General features: G+C 35.2%; 1 protein-coding gene across 1 annotated transcript in view; it reads left to right on the plus strand.

Annotated features, from left to right (window-relative positions):
- KLHL1 (kelch like family member 1) overlaps positions 1-22120 on the plus strand; it is a 451195-nt gene that overhangs the window by 372235 nt on the left and 56840 nt on the right. The window lies entirely within an intron of this gene.

Raw genomic sequence — 22120 nt, forward strand, 5'->3', positions numbered from 1 at the left:
TGCCTTGACTAGGATGCCAAGCCAGGTTCAATCAGTTGAAGCTAGATTGATACTTACACAAGACACGTGTGTGTTCTCTGATGAACCAGTGTTTCCTTTATGATCAATCACATTCCTTATGATCAGTTGAAGCTCAGCAAGTTCAGCATCAAGTATTATACTCAAATGAATTTAGCATCCTCGGTTTAAGATTCCTATTCCTTCAATACTGTATAATGGTCTTTGATTTACCTTTTCTCTTCTGGGCACTTCTATTACATAAATGTTAATATTTCTTACCTAAGGCAGCATATCTCTTAAACTTAATTTTTTATTTTTATTTATTTATAAATAAGTATAATATTTAGTCTCTCAAATTATTTTTAATGTGTGTGCATCATGATATTAATTGTATGTATTGATCTCAATTAATCTGTTTATGCATTCTGACTGTCCTTACTTGGTACTATATTATAATTGCTTTCATTTTTTAATGGTTTCAATAACTTTCCTTATTTCTGTGAGACAATCTATTATGCCTTTTTCAAATTTTCGTCTCCCCCTTCAATTATTTATTTTTTATTTATTAGAAGTAGTCATCTTCTTCCTTCTCTTTCTCTAATTCCTCCAAGAGGTTCCCTTTTCTCCTTCTCCTCTGAGTTTCACCTCTTCTTCTTCTTACTACTCTTTCTCATCTTCATCCATTTCTTCTTTCTTTTCTTTTCTCCTCTTCTAATCCTATTTAACAGTCATTCTAAGCATTAGCATTTGTCATTTTCAACTGTGTACTCATATACGATACTTGGGAAAACTGTATAAAGAGCTAAGGAATTTGTCAATGTTTGTGTCCTCTCTGAACATTCAAGATTGGATAGGGGAATTACAAATGAGCATAGAGGTTTGACCCTGCAAGCTAACTTTGCCCGACATCTGCTGTAATTCCTAACCTGTAGATCTCAGGGGTACATCTATTTACCTACATGTGCACATAAATTTCCTTGAACATTTTGTTTTTATCTTTGATGCCCACACCATAGTGCTGAGAGCTGAGATGGATGGGGCACGTTCTGGACCAGCAAGTCTGTTTGCATCCAAGCTGGGCTCTGATGACAACCCTATGCTATCCAACAAATTATGGCCAACTCTGCACAGGCAGTTGATGTTTCACTGCGTAGAGAGCAGAAGACGCAGTATTGCTTCTGAAGAGAACAATATGTGATAGGACAAACAGCACAAATTAAGTTGTCCTTAAAGATAGTCCCCCAAGACAGCTTCTCCTTGAATTTTTGACTCACTCAGAAACCAGCAACTGAATTCTAGTTTTCTATTTGCTTTTTAGAATTTTTGTTAGTTTTTCAAACACATACCATGACTCTCCCTTTGATATAATCACCAAGATTGGTTTTGAATATAAACCAACAGCTGCCTGAGCTAATTTTCTATCTTTTTCAGAAACTAAAATGTTTCAAATTATTTTCCACATAGTGAATAATTGCCTACTCTGTGGTAATAGTGGGATTACAAAACTGATTATACGATTTCATACTTCATGTTCAAGTGACAAGGAGCTAGACTCTAAAGTAATATTTAAAAAATATAAAATTAAATTTAAAAATATTTTATTTGACCCATATAACTGCCCCTCCAGAGTTTGTATAAAATAAACTTTTATGATTTTACGAGAAAGCCAAATGAGTTCTCTGGTTGCTAATGATGATTATGTGATCAAAAATATTTCATAATTATCAATAAACGAAAAAGGCACCTTCTGCTGCATAAAATAGCATATAAAGACTATATCCATATTAAGTTTCTTACACAAGGAAGTGATATAACTACCTAGAGGACTGAATTAATTAAGAGCACAGTTTGCTAAATAAGCTAAGAGTTTTCATTTTAACATTTATGTCTTTGAGGCACATATTTATATATTATGCTATTTTTACCACATTTCATATTCTAAGAAACTGAATAACACATTGCTTCAATACAATGTTTACAATTAAGGTTTTTTTTAGAAAAAAATTGATAAAGAGTAATATAGTACATTTATTAAAATTTTTTAAATGACATGCACCATGTTGTATGTTAAATTTATGGTAATGGCTCTTTTTGTTTTTGTGTTTCTAGTTTTCTTTTGATAAAAATTACATACAATAAAATAAAAGGTTTAACATATAGAGTTGATACTATTTGAGTATATTGACAGAATTTTCAGCCAGCACCATTATCAAATCCTAAAACATTTTTGTCATACTAAAAAGAACACCTGTACAAGAATAGCAGTTAATCCTTATTGTCCCATCTATCTAGCTTTCACAACAATTAATCTATTTTTTGTCTTTATGGAAATGCCAATTTTTGGATATTTCATATAAATAGCATATAATTTTTGGCCTTTTATATATAGTTTTTCTTACATGGCATAATATTTTTTTAACAGTCATCTATTTTGTAGCATGTATCAATACTTCATTCCTTTATGGCTGATAATATTCCATTGAGAACTTACCACATTATATTTATACATAATCAGTAGAAGGACATTTTGGTTGTTTTCACTTTTGGACTATTATGAATAAAATGACTATGAACATTCATGTATACGTTTTTGTGAGGATATATATTTTTAGTTCTGTTGGATATACACGGAAGAGGAGAATTGGTGAATCATATGATGATTCCATCTTTAACTTGTGGAAGAATAGTCAAGTTGTTTTCATAATGGTTACATCGTTTTCTGACTCCTCAGCAATGTATGAGGATGCCAATTTTCCCACATCTCTTCCAAACCTTGTCATTATCCATTATTTTTTATTACAATAATTGTAGTTTTTATAATAAATTGGCATCCTGTTGTGATCTTATAGGCATATTTCTTGTGTGTGTGTGTGTGTGTGTGTGTGTGTGTGTGTGTGTGAGACAGAGACAGAGAGAAGGACAGATAGGGACAGACAGACAAAAAGTGAGGGAGATGAGAAGCATCAATTCTTCACTGCAGCACCTCAGTTGTTCATTGATTGCTTTCTTATATGTGCCTTACCCGAGGGGATACAGCAGACCAAGTGACCCTTGCTGAAGCTGGTGAGCTGTGCTCAAACCAGATGAGCCCTCACTCAAGCCTGCGATCTCAGTGTTTCAAACCTGGGTCCTCTGCGTCCCAGTCTGATGATCTGCCCACTGTGCCACCACCTGGTCAGGCCTTACAGGCATCTTCCTAATAAGTAATTTTGAAAAACTTTTCATGTGCTTATTGATAATTTATATATCTTCCTTGGATAAATCTCTACACAAATAGTTTTTCCATTTTTTGTTTGAAATAGTTTTTTTATTATTCAATTGTAATTGTTCATTTTATATTCTGTTAATAAGTTTTCTATTTTAACTTTCTTGATAGTGTCCACTAAAACACACAAATTAACTTAATAAGGTTTAATTTAATGTTTTTCTTTTATTGCTTGTGCTTTTGGTAGCATATCTGAGAAAAATATTGTTTAATCTGTGTCCATGAATATATATGCCTATGTTTTCTTTCAGAAATTTTATATTTTCAGTTCTTAAACAATAAAACAGATTTTGAGCTATTTTTTTTCTTCCTATGGTGTGAGACAGTAGTCCATCATTATTGTTTCGTATGTTGTTCCAGCACTATTTGTTTTAAAGAATTGTTTTTTCCATTGAATTATTTTGGCACCTTTGTCAAAAATCAATTGTTCATAAAAGAAAGTTTATTTTTGGACTCTCATTTCTATTCCACTAATATCTATGTCTATCCTTATGCCAGCACCACACTGTTTTATTGTAACTTTTTAGTAAGACTTGTAAATGAGTAGTATTAGCCCTCTGACTTTGTTCTTCTTTTTAAGATTTTTGAGGCTTTTTGAGCCTTTTGCATTTCCAAACAAATTTCAGAATGAGTTTATCAACTTCTGCAAAACAGCATCAGGGATTCAGATATTGATAGGACTGATCTGTAAATCAATTTGTCAGGTTTGCCACATTAACAATACTAAGTTTTCCAATCAATGAACATTAGAAGTCATTCCATTTATTTAGGTCTACATTCTTGTATTTCTGTTAAATTTATTGCTAAATTGTCTATTCTATTTTATTTTATTGTACATGGAATAGATTCTTATGTTTATTTTCAGGATTTTTATTACTAGTGTATAGAGATACAATTTAAATGTGTGTAATGAACTCATATCCTGAAACCTTGAGGAGCATTTTTATTAGATTAGTCATTTTTCATAGATTTTTTTTATGATTGTATATAATAAAGTAGTTTTATCTGACAAGAAAAATGATTTTACTTTTTTAAAAATCATATGATTTTTATTTTATTTATTAGTTTATTTACCATGGCAATACCTCTAATACAATAGTGAATAGAACTGGCAATAGAAAACATTGTTGGCTTGCTCTTAAATTAGGGGAAAATAGCTCTGTCTTTTGCCATTAAATAAAAAGTTATCAAACTTTTTAGTAGATGCTCTTTATCAAGTTACAGAAGGTCCTTTATACTCTTAGTTAGATAAGAGTTTTATCATGTACAGATATTAGATTTTATCAAGTACTTTTACTACATCTATCGAAAAGAACATGTACTTTTTCTTTGTTCTATCAATAGTATATTACATTGATTGATATTTGTATAGTAATCCATCTGAACTTCTTTACATAAGTCTCTCTTATTGGCTGTGGTGTATAATTCTTTTTTTTTTTTTGTATTTTTCTGAAGTTGGAAACGGGGAGGCAGTCAGACAGACTCCCACAGGTGCTCAACCGAGATCCACCCAGCACGCCCACCAGGGGGCGATGCTCTGCCTATCTGGGGCATCACTCTGTTGCAACCAGAGCCATTCTAGCACCTGAGGCAGAGGCCACAGAGCCATCCTCAGCGCCCGGGCCAACTTTGCTCCAATGGAGCCTTGGCTGCAGGAGGGGAAGAGAGAGACAGAGAGGAAGGAGAGGGGGAGAGGTGGAGAAGCAGATGGGCGCTTTTCCTGTGTGCCCTGGCCGGGAATCGAACCTGGTACTCCTGCATGCCAAGCTGACACTCTACCACTGAGCCAACCAGCCAGGGCCTTCTTTTTATATGTTTCTGTATTTGCTTTGCTAGTATTATGTCCAAGACTTTGCATCTGTATTTATAAGGGATATTGCTCTATAATTTTCTTGTGATATCATTGTCTAGTTTGAGTATCTGGCTTCACAGAATGAATTAAAAATATTCACTGATTTTCTGACTTGTGGAAGAGTTTATGAAAGATTGGTGCTCATATTTTATTTAACATTTAGTAGAATTTATTACTAAAGCTATGGAAGCCTGGGCTTTACTTTATGGAATATCTTTAAATCATTAATCACTTTTTATTATTCTGTTCACATTTTTCAGTTTTTCTTGAAAATTAATGACTTTCTAGGACTTGGTCCATCTTATCTAAGTTGTCTAAATTGTTGGCATACAATTATTAGAGTAGTTCTTATAACTCATTTTATTTTTATAAGATTGGTTATAATGTTTTCTACTTTATTTCTGATTTTAATAATTAAACATTTCTCTCCTTATATCTTATTCAGTGTAGGTAACATTTAGCAATATTGTTCATCTTTACAAAAAATCAACTGCTTGTTTTATGTTTTCTACTGTCTTTTAATGCACTAGTTATTTATATTCATCTTTTATAGCTATACATTTTGTACAGCTATATATTTCTATGTAAGCAATGACTTAGTTGTATTTCATAAGTTTCAGAGTTTTGTGCTTTCATTTTCCTCTAAAACTGTTTTAAATTATTTTTTATTTATTTTTTGACCCATTGACTATGTAAGTGTTTTTAATTTCCATGTTTGTTATTGTCATACAAATTACATGTTTATTGTTATACATCCATCAACACAGTTTTAAAGCTATTGTTTTATGCAATTACATTTTGAGTAAGATAAGAGAAAATAATAATAATAAAAAAAGATAAGAGAAAATATAGTTATAAACAAAAAAATAGATTTACACTTATTTTTATATTTACCATACTTGAGCTCTTAATTCTTCATTTGGATTTGTGTTTTTGTAGAAATATTTACCTTTCAGACTGAAGGAATTCTTTTAGTATTTCTTTTTTTTTTTTAATTTTATTTTAATTTTTATTTATTCATTTTAGAGAGGAGAGGGAGAGAGAGAGAGAGAGAGAGAGTGGAGAGACAGAGAGAGAGAAGGGGGGAGGAGCTGGAAGCATCAACTTCCATATGTGCCTTGACCAGGCAAGCCCAGGGTTTCGAACTGGCGACCTCAGCATTTCCAGGTCAATGCTTTATCCACTGCGCCACCACAGGTCAGGCCTTTTAGTATTTCTTGTAGGACAGATTTGCTGGAAACAAATGCTCTCAATGTTTCATTTATTTATTATTATTAGTTTTAATCTTGGTATGTGATCATTTACCCCTTATTTTTGAATAATATAGAATTCTTAATTATTCTTTTCTTTAAACACTTTACATATGCCATCTCACTGTCATCTGGCCTCCTTGTATCTGATGATAAATGAACTGTTAATTTCCTTGAGGATCCCTTCTATTTAATTAATAAGTTGCTACACTTTTGCTACTTTTGAGAGTCTCTCTTTAGGCCTGGCAGGTTGGCTCAGCAGTAGAGCATCAGCCCGGTGTATGGAAGTCCTGGGTTTGATTCCTGGCCAGGGCACACAGGAGAAGTGCCCATCTGCTTCGCTACCCTTCCCCCTCTTCTTTGTCTCTCTTTTCCCCTCCTTCAGCCAAGGCTTCATTGGAGCAAAGTTGGCCCAGGTGCTGAGGACAGCTCCATGGCCTCCACTTCAGGTGTTAGAATGGTTCTGGTTGCAGTAGAGCAACAACCCGGATGGGCTCCCTGGTGGGCATGCCGGGTTGATCCCTGCAGGGTCTTTCTGCTGCTCCTCCCTTCTCACTTTGGAAAAATACACAAAAAAAGAATCTCTCTTTATCTTTGGCTTTTGACAGTTTGTGAAGTGTCTTCTTTTACTTGAGCTCAGCTCTCTGTCTCAATGCAGAGTTATAAATTGCCTACTGAAGTGCTGAAAGAATGCTTTACCATGCACTCTGAGCTCCTCAGCAAAGGCGAGTTTTCTTTCTCCTTCCCCATTAGGAGGCCTTAGTAGAGGTGCTGAAGAAGACATCTCTCCAAGACATTAGACAAGAAGATCTCAAAATAAGGGTGTCTGAGTTAGGAAAGCAACTATGTGAAGAGCACGACCAGCCAGAGGTGTCTGAGTTTTGACTGCAGCTCCTCTGAAAGATTGCACTGCAGTACATTGCCTGGACACCAAGGAAAGCAGCTCTATTGCCCGGGAAAGACTTTGTAATCGCCTATGACCAAGTCTGATAATTCACACATAGATTTTTACAGAGAGCTGAACTCCTTATGCCTTAATCTGCACTTATTGCTTACACAAATCTTCAAGGTCAGCGAGAGAGGAGAGTTTAATACTTTCTCATATTTTACTGAACATGTGAACAATCCTGAATATGCACATGACCTTCAGGAATACCAGGAATGTGTCCATCTTTTCAGCTCACCACCCATGGACATCTCATTTCTCAGCTCTATTTATAAGGTTTCTAGTCAGCTCTTTGTTTGCCCCAACTGTTTTCACACATCAGCCAGCTGTGATGTTAAATACAGTTGACCCTTGAACAACGCAGGGGATAGGGGCACCAAGCTTCTGCACAGTCAGAAATTCTTTATAACTTATGTTTGCACTCTGCCTGCTTGGAATCCCAACTGGAGATAGAACATATTTTTTTTGATCTTAAATTGGTTGAATCCATAGATGCAAAATCTAGTGATACAATGGCCAATTATCTATTGAAAAAAATTCACAAATATAAACATACAGTTCAAACCAGTGTTATTCAAAGGTTAAATATAATTGTCATTATGTGTTTTGTTTTGTTTTTTTTCACACACTGTGGACGTTTTTAGTAAAAAGAAACCTTGGTCACGTGAGAGAAGACGAAGTCCCATAAGTGAAAGTTTCTAGAAACCTGCCAGACAGGTCAGATAATAACACTCTCCTGAGGAACTGATGTGTGAGGAACTTCCACATCTATCCAGCCTTGTCCAGTGGCAGCGAGGTGTCTGTGTTTCATGACTAGCTCTATTGTGAGGTTGTTGACTTTCAAGGTTACTACTGTAAAGCTTAGGAGGAGGTGATGGGAATAGAACATCTTAAAAATCACAAACTTTAATGTTCTTATCTGTATTCAGCTGTTTTTCTTGAGTAAATGTTCATCAGATATCTTTAAGCCTTAACTTCTTTTCCAGAGTTTATGTTTGTTTTTGACCATGTTCTTATTCCTTTCATGAAGTAGTGGATCTTTGTAGGTCTTTGGTCTCTCATTGCTGCAGATGCTGACAGTAAGAATTGTTTTTGCATAAGTACAATATGCAGATACTGACTAGTTCATGAGCAAAGGGAGCCTCATGAAATCATAATGATTATTAAAAGCTTAGAGATGACATATGTGGTCTTCCTATCATCATCAGGAAAATATTTTCAAAGAAATGAAAATAATACTTACATTGACCTTTTGTTGACAATGGTAAATGCTGCCTCTTCCTCTTACAAGGGAAGGTCATCTACTCTTGAGCTGAAAAAACAAATGCAGAAATAAAAACACATAATGTATGAATCCCCAAACTATGCACTTTAACAAAACAAAACAAACAAACAAAACATAATAGCTAACTTAGAAAATTGGTTGAATGTCCTGAAACAACTAACACCAAGACAGACCTGGCGGTTAATTCAAGAAAAAAATTACATCTTTTTGAAAGTCCAGTTAGGACAAAGATGCTACCATGGAGGACAATGGAGTTGACATCTCTGCTTCTATGTACCCTTAATCTGGAAATAACTTTGAGTTACACTGCCTTAGAAATTACATACTGCCGCAAACTTTGCCAAATCAAAAATTAAACAAAATTTTACTTACCTTCTTTGCTTTGCTCAATCCAGTTTAAAGTCATCTTGGGAGCACCATATTGGTCAAGCTTAATTTATAGGTACAAATATTAATTGATTTTTCAGAGTCAGGAAAAAGGAAGTAATTTAACTTATTTAAATTAATAAAATTCTTGAAATTATATATGAATAAAAGGAACCCAATATGACATTCACTATTAGTATTTTCACAGGCTTTTAGAAACTATACTTATAACAACAAGTACTAAATAGATTGAAGACAATATTAGCATAATGGCTCCTTGCATTTATTTGCATTCGAATCTATTAGACTAGAATATCTAATATTAAACTGTCAGATTTCATTGTCTTAAAAAATTTGTTTTACCTTAATCCATTTCTCCAATTACATCAAGATATGTTTGTCCTTTTCATGTCACTTTTACTTTAAAATTAGTTTTCTCATAAGACCAAGAGGGCCTATGTTTCTTTACAATAGTTCTGTCTTCAGAGTTTTTAAATTTTTCACGAGGAAACAAAATTTAGAACTGTCTATTCAGTTTTATGTATCAGATATTACAATACTTATAATGGGTATTTGGAATGCAAATAGCCTCTTGATAATATATATTCTAATACACATTCTCAAATGTACATACTCAAATATATATGAAGACACATAATATCCAATAATTATGCATGTCTGATTGATAAAATAGGAAATATTATTTCCATTTGAAACTATTATATTTGAATAAACAGAAAATCATAATAAGGCTACCTTATTACTTATGCAGATGTGATACAGACATAGACATGTGTGTAAGTTTCAAAACTATTTTGAAACTTTTATTGTTTTACTTTAATTTTATTAGTTTCTCTTGAAAATATCACATCACAATTAATGCCAGCAAAAAAGAAACAAATGAAGGGGCCAGGTACAGAAGGGAAACAACAGCAAATTCTTGGACTCTTCTCAACAGAATGTGATCTTATATACTCTGATTTATAAACTATGAATATTAGTAAAATTCTCATAATATATCTAGTCTTCTCTAATCCTGTTACTTGTTAAATTCTAATATTATATATTCTCTGGTGCCTTTCTACTGAACTATGTTTTGCTTAAATAACCATTTATTAAAGACTTTTTAAATGTTAATAATTTTACTAGGTGTTGAAGTAAAAGAGATGAATAAAAAACAATACCTACCTTCAAAGTTATACACACTAATTATATGCATTAGTTGTAAATTACTTTACAATAAAAATTATATACTCAAGTATAGATATTACTATAGTTAATCTATTCATAATTTTCAGAAGTAAAATTTTAAAAATCTGAAAAAATTCAACATGATTTCTCTATGATCTGTGAATATACTATCTTATAAATAATCAAAAATTATATTTTTTCTTCCACATAGTATTTTACTAAGTATTGTGCAGTGTTGTTTAGAATTTGTGAACTGAGTGGAAATAATTTCCTTTTCGGTACTGTGCTTTGATAAAATGCCAAAGGCTAATAGAACATATTAGAGAACATTGGCCCTTGAATATAGCCTCTGAATAAAATCAGTTTCTCCTTTATGAGAAACTTTTAGAGATGTACCTGTTTGATCTTGGAGTCACAGTATTTTTCCCACAAGAATATTATAAGTAGGTTTTTTTCTGTGATCAAATGTTAGAAGTCTATATTTAATTTACAGAATAACAATAACAAATGTGCATGCATTTTTTTTTTGTTTGTTTGTTTTTTGCATTTTTCTGAAGCTGGAAACAGGGAGAGACAGTCAGACAGACTCCCGCATGCGCCCAACCGGGATCCACCCGGCACGCCCACCATGGGGCGACGCTCTGCCCACCAGGGGGCGATGCTCTGCCCATCCTGGGCGTCGCCATGTTGCGACCAGAGCCACTCTAGCGCCTGGGGCAGAGGCCACAGAGCCGTCCCCAGTGCCCGGGCCATCTTTGCTCCAATGGAGCCTTGGCTGCGGGAGGGGAAGAGAGAGACAGAGAGGAAGGTGCGGCGGAGGGGTGGAGAAGCAAATGGGCGCTTCTCCTATGTGCCCTGGCCGGGAATCGAACCTGGGTCCTCCGCACGCTAGGCCGATGCTCTACCGCTGAGCCAACTGGCCAGGGCGTGCATGCATTTTTTAACAATCTTACACTTGCTCTAGTTTACATTTCTTTGCTTGTTTTGCTATTTTTAGCACCTAGTTTTAATCAAAAGTATCAATCTCTATTTTATATATAATATTTTTAGAATTACCTTATTTTTTTAATATTACAATCAGGTATTAAGTTAAAGATAAAGTTAGCAGAATTAGTTTAGTTAAATACAAGAAAGATTTGTGAAAAAAATGTTAATTGGTTAAATCATTCAACAAATCATACAGTTGTACTACTCTATACTACAATATTCATGTTAGAATAAGAAGATGAGAGTAATGGCGGGGTAGGAAGCGATACCGATAAATCTCCCCCAAAACTCAACAAGATCTTCAACCAGAAACAGAAAAACCTATACTTGGAGTTTCCAGATGCTTTGCAATACACCCAAAGGTATGATTGAGTGAAAAATTGGCTAAATATATAACCAAACCCTGAAGGAAATAGGGAGTAAGAAATGCTCCGCCTTCCTCACTAACCTAAACAGGGCGGCTTTCTCTGGTAACTGTGAATATAGAAACTGAGGCGGGCAAAGGGGGTGAATACATCCAGGCCGCGACACAAACGGCCGAACCAGGCTGTGGCACGGAGATCCAAGCCGAGGAAAATCTGATACTGTGGCAACCCGGGCAATACAAGCTAACACTCGCGCCAAACCCAAACAAAGAAAGACAAGCGGCGCGGCCATTTTACCCGGTCTCCTGGTTGGTGCGCAGTTAGTGGGCGAGAGATTTCTTCCTAAGCCCCGGAAGTGGGTGCCCGTGTTGCCCCACGGAGAGGCAGGGTCAGAGGCCTTTCTGTGGGCCGAGGGCAGAGTCTCTGGGCAGCCCCAGCGCCCTGGGAAAGCCACGCACGGGAGGGAATGAGAACTAATTCCAACGGTGGAGATTTTCCGTGCAGGAGGGTGTTTCACTCAGAGGGAAACGCGGCTGGCCTCATATCCTGGTTTGCGCGCGCAGATAAGGAGTGAGCGATTCCTCCCAGTGCCTCGGCAGTGCGCGCCCGTGTTATCGCAGAGAGGGGCAGAGTCAGGGGCCTTTGTGTGGGGCAAAGCGGAATCTCGGGCAGCCCCAGCGCCTTGCAAAAGCCGCGCACGGGGACGGAGCGAGACTCAATTCCAACGCTGCAACTTTTCCCTGCGGTTGGGGGTTTCACTCAGAGCGTGAGACTGCTGGCCGGATATCCTGGTCTGCGTGCGCAGCCAGTGAGTGAGAGTTTCCTCCAAGCGCCCCGGAAGTGGGCGCCCGCTTGTGTTACCGGACAGAGTGGCAGAGCCAGAGGTCTTTGAATGGCCGGAAAGCCCACCTGATTATGCTAGCAGCTCTGACTGACTGAGCCTTACCCAGAGCCCTGTGCTGAGTGGAAATAGAGTGGGGAGTTGCCAGCTCTTTGAGCCTCTTACTATCCAGGCAGAGGCAGCAGCAACCCCATAGCTGGATTATCAGGCTACTAATTGAGGAAGGAAAGACTAGGAGAAAGGCTCCAGGAACACGGACTCTCTCACTGTCGGAGCCTATAAATGCTAATGAGCTTCGACTGCCAACGAGACTAAAGCACAATACATGACATTGCCATAGAGACTTATCAACTGCAAACCTCCACCTGAGCGTGGCAAAGGGGCAAAACCTGGGGTACAGAGTCACTGACCAGGAAGAGGGAGAGAAAAGAAAAAGCAAGAAGATAACCTCTCAAAATCAAGAATAATCTGCAGACTTTATAACCTATCCCATTTTATTATATTTGTTCATTTGTTTCTCTTATCTTCATTCTTGATACTTTTTTTTTCCTCCTCCAATTTGGCCGATTAACTCTCTACTGGTCTTACTCTCTCCTCTCCTTGAACTACACTACCCATAAGTGTTACATCTCCCATTATCTTTTCTCTTCTCTTCCTTTCTCTCTATGAGGGTTGCACTCCAAAACCCTTAACTCTCTCTCTCTCTCTCCTTTCTTTTTTCTTCTTTTAGTGGTTCCCTCTTTTTTTCTCTCTCTCTCTTTCTTTTCTCCCTCTATATTAGTTTCTTCCTTTCTCCTTTACATCTCCTCTCATTCAAACCTCAATAACAAACAAATTATCTTATCTGGGACTCAAACTTATGTTTGTGGCATTTTGGGGGGTTTTTACTTCACCTTTTTAACTCACTAGCAGTGCTCCCATCCCTGGCTCTCCATATTATCTAGTTCTTGTTCCACTAAATACAATAGTAATTTTTTAATTTGTCCCCCCATTTTTCCGTTTTCCTCTTAATCCTCTCATCATAACTCTTAGACAACCAACACGTAAAAGAAAATCATTTTATTCTTGACCCAAATTTTTTCCTTATTTGCTTTTTGTGGGTCCATACGCTCTTTTTTTTTTCTTTTTTTTTTTTTTTTTCCCCTTTATTACTTTTCCCCAATTCAGGCCCTCCATCACAGGCATTGTTTGTTATAATTCACAGTCCACCACAAGATTTTATCAAGAAAGAGGGGAGAGGAGAGGAGAGGAAAAAAGGAGGGGGGGAATAATTTCCTTTTTTTTTTTTTTAAATTTTTATTTTATTTTATTTTTCTTTATTTCATTATTAATTTTTTTTAAAAAAACAACTCTTTTCGATTTTTTATTTTTTTTATTATTTTTTTAAACTTTTTATTCTTTATTAAATATCATTAATACTATCAACAAAACCACCCTCAGATGCCATTAAGGAAGAGAAAATTGAATATCATGGATACAAAAGAAAGAGAGGTAACACAGCTAGATGAGGAAAAATCTATGGAGATAAAATTTAATATATTGGAAACCTTGGAGCTAAATGACAGAGAATTCAAGATAGAAATCCTAAAAATCCTCCAAGATATACAAGAAAACACAGAAAGGCAATTTAGGGAGCTCAGAAAACAACTCAATGAACACAAAGAATATATGTCCAAGGAAATTGAAACTATAAAAACAAATCAAACAGAGATGAAAAACTCAATTCACGAGCTGAAAAACGAAGTAACAAGCTTAGCTAATAGAACAGGTCAGATAGAAGAGAGGATTAGTGAAATAGAAGACAAGCAACTTGAGGCACAGCAGAGAGAAGAAGAAAGAGACTCAAAAATTAAAAAAAATGAGATAGCCCTACAAGAATTATCTGACTCCATCAAAAAGAATAACATAAGAATAATAGGTATATCAGAGGGAGAAGAGAGAGAAAATGGAATGGAGAACATACTCAAACAAATAATAGATGAGAACTTCCCAAGCCTGTGGAAAGAACTAAAGCCTCAAGTTCAAGAAGCAAACAGAACTCCAAGTTTTCTTAACCCCAACAAACCTACTCCAAGGCATATCATAATGAAATTGACACAAACCAACAGCAAAGAAAAAATTCTCAAGGCAGCCAGGGAAAAGAAGAATACAACATATAAAGGAAGGCCCATTAGATTATCATCAGATTTCTCAGCAGAAACTCTACAAGCTAGAAGAGAGTGGACCCCAATATTTAAAGTCCTGAAAGAGAGGAACTTTCAGCCACGAATACTATACCCATCAAAGCTATCCTTCAAATATGAAGGAGAAATAAAAACATTCACAGATACAGAAAAGATGAGGGAATTTATCATCAGAAAACCCCCACTCCAGGAATTACTAAAGGGGGTTCTCCAATCAGATACAAAGAACAAAAAAAAACAGAGCCACAAGTAAAAGCTCCAAGAAGAACACAATAAAACCAAATTTAAACTGTGACAACAACAAAAAGAAAGAGGGGGAGAAGATGGAGATTAACAGTAGCAAAGGACGATGGAGTGCAAAAGTACTCACAAAATAGTTCGCTACAATGAACAGGGTAGGGACCCTTTTCATTATTCAAAGGTAACCACCATTGAAAAAACCACCACAGAAGCACATGAGATAAAAAAGATAGCAACAGAGGAAAGATGTATGGAATACAACCAAATAAAAACAAAAGATAGAAAAACAAAAGAGAAGGATCAAATAAGACACAAAACTAACAGAAAGCAAGATATAAAATGGCAATAGGGAACTCACAAGTATCAATAATTACACTAAATGTAAACGGATTAAACTCACCAATAAAAAGGCACAGAGTAGCAGAATGGATTAAAAAAGAAAATCCAACTGTATGCTGCCTACAGGAAACTCATCTAAGTAACAAGGATAAAAACAAATTCAAAGTGAAAGGCTGGAAAACAATACTCCAAGCAATAACATCCAAAAAAAAGCAGGTGTAGCAATACTCATATCGGATAATGCTGACTACAAGACAGGAAAAGTACTCAGAGACAAAAATGGCCATTTCATAATGGCTAAGGGGACACTGAATCAAGAAGACATAACAATTCTTAATATATATGCACCAAACCAAGGAGCACCAAAATATATTAGACAGCTACTTATTGATCTTAAAACAAAAACTGACAAAAATACAATCATACTTGGAGACCTCAATACACCGCTGACGGCTCTAGATCGGTCATCCAAACAGAGAATCAACAAAGACATAGTGGCCTTAAACAAAACACTAGAGCACCTGGATATGATAGACATCTACAGGACATTTCATCCCAAAGTGACTGAGTATACATTTTTCTCCAGTGTACATGGATCATTCTCAAGAATTGACCATATGTTGGGCCACAAAAACAACATCAGCAAATTCAGAAAAATTGAAGTTGTACCAAGCATATTTTCTGATCATAAAGCCTTGAGACTAGAATTCAACTGCAAAAAAGAGGAAAAAAATCCCACAAAAATGTGGAAACTAAACAACATACTTTTAAAAAATGAATGGGTCAAAGAAGAAATAAGTGCAGAGATCAAAAGATATATACAGACTAATGAAAATGACAATACGATGTATCAGAATCTATGGGATGCAGCAAAAGCAGTGATAAGAGGGAAGTTCATATCACTTCAGGCATATATGAACAAACAAGAGAGAGCCCAAGTGAACCACTTAACTTCCCACCTTAAGGAACTAGAAAAAGAAGAACAAAGACAACCCAAAACCAGCCGAAGAAAGGAGATAATAAAAATCAGAGCAGAAATAAATGAATTAGAGAACAGAAAAACTATAGAAAAAATTAATAGAACAAGGAGCTGGTTCTTTGAAAAGATCAACAAAATTGACAAACCCTTGGCAAGACTTACCAAGGAAAAAAGAGAAAGAACTCATATAAACAAAATCCAAAATGAAAGAGGAGAAATCACCACGGACACCGTAGATATACAAAGAATTATTGTAGAATACTATGAAAAACTTTATGCCACTAAATTCAACAACCTAGAAGAAATGGATAAATTCCTAGAAAAATACAACCTTCCTAGACTGAGTCAAGAAGAAGCAGAAAGCCTAAACAGACCTATCAGTAGAAAAGAAATAGAAAAAACCATTAAAAACCTCCCCAAAAATAAAAGTCCAGGCCCTGACGGCTATACCAGCGAATTTTATCAAACATTCAAAGAAGACTTGGTTCCTATTCTACTCAAAGTCTTCCAAAAAATTGAAGAAGAAGCAATACTTCCAAACACATTTTATGAGGCCAACATAACCCTCATACCAAAACCAGGCAAGGATGGCACAAAAAAAGAAAACTACAGACCAATATCTCTAATGAATACAGATGCTAAAATACTAAACAAAATATTAGCAAATCGAATACAACAACATATTAAAAAAATAATACATCATGATCAAGTGGGATTCATCCCAGAATCTCAAGGATGGTTCAACATACGTAAAACGGTTAACGTAATACACCATATCAACAAAACAAAGAACAAAAACCACATGCTCTTATCAATAGATGCAGAAAAGCCTTTTGATAAAATACAACACAATTTTATGTTTAAGACTCTCAACAAAATGGGTATAGAAGGAAAATATCTCAACATGATAAAGGCCATATATGATAAACCATCAGCTAAAATCATATTAAATGGCACTAAACTGAAGGCTTTCCCCCTTAAATCAGGAACAAGACAGGGTTGTCCACTCTCTCCACTCTTATTTAATGTGGTACTAGAGGTTCTAGCCAGAGCAATCAGACAAGACAAAGAAATAAAAGGCATCCATATCGGAAAAGAAGAAGTAAAGGTATCACTTTTTGCAGATGATATGATCCTATACATCGAAAACCCCAAAGAATCCACAAAAAGACTACTAGAAACAATAAGCCAATACAGTAAGGTCGCAGGATACAAAATTAACATACAGAAGTCAATAGGCTTTCTATATGCCAACAATGAAACAACTGAGAAGGAACTCAAAAGAATAATCCCCTTCACGATTGCAACAAAAAAAATAAAATACTTAGGAATAAACATAACAAAGAATGTAAAGGACTTATATAATGAAAACTATAAACCATTGTTAAGGGAAATCGAAAAAGATATAATGAAATGGAAGAATATACCTTGTTCTTGGCTAGGAAGAATAAATATAATCAAGATGGCTATATTACCCAAAGCAATATACAAATTTAATGCAATTCCCATCAAACTTCCAATGACATTTTTTAAAGAAATAGAGCAAAAAATCATCAGATTTATATGGAACTATAAAAAACCCCGAATAGCCAAAGCAATCCTAAAGAAAAAGAATGAAGCTGGGGGCATTTCAATACCTGACTTCAAACTCTATTATAGGGCCACGACAATCAAAACAGCATGGTATTGGCAGAAAAATAGACACTCAGACCAATGGAACAGAATAGAAAGTCCAGAAATAAAACCACATATATATAGTCAAATAATTTTTGATAAAGGGGCCAACAACACACAATGGAGAAAAGAAAGCCTCTTCAATAAATGGTGCTGGGAAAACTGGAAAGCCACATGCAAAAGAATGAAACTGGACTACAGTCTCTCCCCCTGTACAAAAATTAACTCAAAATGGATCAAAGATCTAAACATAAGACCTGAAACAATTAAGTACATAGAAGAAGACATAGGTACTCAACTCAGGGACCTGGGTTTTAAAGAGCATTTTATGAATTTGACTCCAATGGCAAGAGAAGTGAAGGCAAAAATTAATGAATGGGACTACATCAGACTAAGAAGTTTTTGCTCAGCAAGAGAAACTGATAACAAAATAAACAGAAAGCCAACTAAATGGGAAATGATTTTTTCAAATGACAGCTCAGATAAGGGCCTAATATCCAAAATATACAAAGAACTCATAAAACTCAACAACAAACAAACAAACAATCCAATAAAAAAATGGGAAGAGGATATGAATAGACACTTCTCCCAGGAAGAAATACAAATGGCCAACAGATATAGGAAAAGATGCTCATCTTCTTTAGCTATTAGAGAAATGCAAATCAAAACGGCAATGAGATACCACCTCACACCTGTTCGATTAGCTGTTATTAGCAAGTCAGGTAACAGCAAATGTTGGAGAGGCTGTGGAGAAAAAGGAACCCTCATACACTGTTGGTGGGAATGTAAAGTAGTACAACCATTATGGAAGAAAGTATGGTGGTTCCTCAAAAAACTGAAAATAGAACTACCTTATGACCCAGCAATCCCTCTACTGGGTATATATCCCAAAAACTCAGAAACATTGATACGTAAAGACACATGCAGCCCCATGTTTATTGCAGCATTGTTCACAGTGGCCAGGACATGGAAACAACCAAAAAGCCCATCAATAGATGACTGGATAAAGAAGATGTGGCACATATACACTATGGAATACTACTCAGCCATAAGAAATGATGACATCGGAACATTTACAGCAAAATGGTGGGATCTTGATAACATGATACGAAGCGAAATAAGTAAATCAGAAAAAAACAGGAACTGTATTATTCCATACGTAGGTGGGACATAATAGTGAAACTAAGAGACATTGATAAGAGTGTGGTGGTTACGGGGGGGGAGGGGGGAATGGGAGAGGGATAGGGGGTGGGGAGGGGCACAAAGAAAACAAGATAGAAGGTGACAGAGGACAATCTGACTTTGGGTGGTGGGTATGCAACATAATTGAACAACAAGATAACCTGGACTTGTTATCTTTGAATATATGTATCCTGATTTATTGATGTCACCCCATTAAAAAAATAAAATTATAAAAAAAAAAAAAAAGAATAAGAAGATGAATAAGATATTGTAGTCAAAAATCTTACACCTGAATGAGGAGACTGAAAAGTTAAAAGACAATTAAAATGAAGTGTTTTTTGGTTTTTGGTGTTTTTTTTTACAAAGACAGAGAGAGAGTCAGAGAGTGGGACAGATAGGCAGGAATGGAGAGAGATGAGAAGCATCAATCATCAGTTTTTCGTTGCAACACCTTAGTTGTTCATTGATTGCTTTCTCATATGTGCCTTGACCATGGGCCTTCAGCAGACTGAGTAACCCCTTACTCGAGCCAGCAAGCTTGGGTCCAAGGTCCAAGCTGGTGAGCTTTGCTCAAACCAGAATGAGCCTGCACTCAAACTGGCGACCTCAGGGTCTCAAACCTGGGTCCTCCACATCCCAGTCCAATGCTCTGTCCACTGTGCCACCACCCAGTCAGGCTAAAATTAAACGTTTTAAGTACAATAAGTCATAGTGTTATGATTATACTGTAAGTCTAATCAATAATTAAGAAAGGTCCCTAAACAGAAGTAATGCCTAAACTGAACCATAAAGGATTAATAGTCAGACAAATTGAATTAAAAATACAATTACATTAATAAGTGAAATGTGTAAAACACAATATGAAAAGAAATACAGAATACTTGAGTAACATACCACAAGGTTATTAGAAAGCAAATTAGTTTAAATGATGTTAGATTACCACATGAATATTATTTTTAAATATGAAATATATTTTCCATATTTAATTTATAGCACAAAACATAAAGAAGAATATATAATATAACCTCTATCATAATATTTTTATTGGAATTTTTATTTAAATAATAAAATATTTATTTTGAAGTAATTGTCAATGTTTGACCATGTATATTTGAATTAAGCCCAATTTTCAAATAATAAAGATATATATTCACCTGATATGCTTGAATAGAGAACGAATGAGATTGAATTTTTAGAGGGCAATTAGGTTATTCAAGAGAATCCCTCAGAAAGAGCTATTAACAGAGAAGAAAAGATATTAAATTAGCTGCAGAAAGCTTACCACTCTAGTTCCTTTTATTCTGGTTTTGACTGCTAATGTATTGCTTGCCTTTGTTTCTGTAGACTTATCTGGGGAGTTGATTTTCTTTCACATTTTTAACCTTTTTATAGCTCTCCTCAACCCAAATGACTATGCAAATCATCCATGCCTCAATTTAAAATATATGTTAAAACACTTTTAATAGAAAAATTAAAGTTCTAATGATATCCATCTCAATGTGTATGTGGTAATGGGATGCTTAAGTAATCAAAACAAACAAACAAAAAAATGTAAACTAATAGCTATTTAAACCTACAGAGTGTCTAAGAGAGTATTTGCTCCAGAATTTATTTTACAAATGAGAAAACTCAGGGCGAGAAAGATTAGCTTATTGAAGTTTATATAGCTCATTAGTGGAAAAGCTTGGTTTGGAATTCTTCATAGATAACAAGTTTGTTTTGCTTTGCTTTGCTTTTTGTACTGATTTTCTACCTTTTTGCCATTATATGTTTGTCACTATTTCCAGAATATATCAAGGTAATTCTTCACAGTAAATGTGATGAGCATAGGGACAGAGCCAGGTTTTGTGGAGCTTAAAAATAAGATCCTCTTTAAGAACAAGAAATGCAATAGCAATCTGATCATAATGTTAGGAACCCAGAAGGGCCTGCTATGTGAGAGGCTTCGAATCAAGCTTCATCAGCTTTACAGGAAATCCATCTCAATGAGCAGTTATTAATGTTATCTCTAAAATCATACTTTGCTTTACAATAAGTTATATAATTTGATGTTTTTCTTTTTATAAGGACTGCCAATGATAACAGTATATTACATAGAAATTCATATTGCAATCAAAAGTATATACAATTTATAATTTTCTAAAAATTATTCCTTTTTCATGTAATGTGGGAAAACCATAAGCATCATGGTCTCTACCAACTGTCTAATAATAAATTAAGTAATGTTTGAAGTATTTTAAATGAATACATAAATTGCCCACTGAAATTCTATGGATAACCATGCTTATGATTGTTGTTAGAGCCACCGATTTGACAAAATATTTTTAAACCTTTTGAATGATTTTCATATGTCTAGTCATTTGAGCAATGCATACAGCTATCCTGAGACTAACTAAATAATTTTGTCATGACCAATGTTATGACACTAAGAAAATGCTCTTGTTTGCAATTTTATTGATGTGAAATTAATTTCTGCCCTGTAATCCTTCAGGCACCAGAAAAATACATTTTCCCTAACTTACACCACTACCTGAAAGTGGAATAAAAGACAGTATATATATATATACAGTATATATATATATATACACACACACACACACATATGTGTGTGTGTGTGTGTAAATTTATATGTAGGTGAAGTCAGATCACCCTTCTTCGTGTGTTTACTAAATCACCTTTGCTTGAATGAAAGCCCAAGGTGATATAGTTTAATTGATTTTAGAGAGAGGAAGGGAGAGAGTGAGAGCAAGACAAGAACATTAATCTGTTCCCATATGTGCCCTGAACTGGGACCAAACTGGCAACCTTTGTGCTCCAGGACAGGGTTCTAAACAACTAAACTATTCAATAGGGCAATGTTCTTTAGTTTTTATTGAGAGACTTATTAACTAATATTTCAATTACTATCTAATACAGCAGGGAAGCTAGCTGCTGCTAATAAGAATGGTTTGTAAGCATTTAAACAATTCTCATGAGAGGTTCAGATTCAGCCCAGGCTGGAGAGTTCAGTTGTTTAGAGTGCTGTCCGGAAGTACAGTTTGCTAGTTCCATATCCGGTCAGGGCACAAAAAGAACAGATTAATGTTCTAGTCACTCTTTCTCTCTCTCCTTTTCTCTCTCTCTCTTTCTTTCTCTCTCAAATCAATGAATTTAAAAAAATCAAAACAAATTATAA

This window comes from Saccopteryx leptura, chromosome 4 (assembly GCF_036850995.1).
Source record: "Saccopteryx leptura isolate mSacLep1 chromosome 4, mSacLep1_pri_phased_curated, whole genome shotgun sequence".
Taxonomy (NCBI): Eukaryota; Metazoa; Chordata; class Mammalia; order Chiroptera; family Emballonuridae; genus Saccopteryx; species Saccopteryx leptura.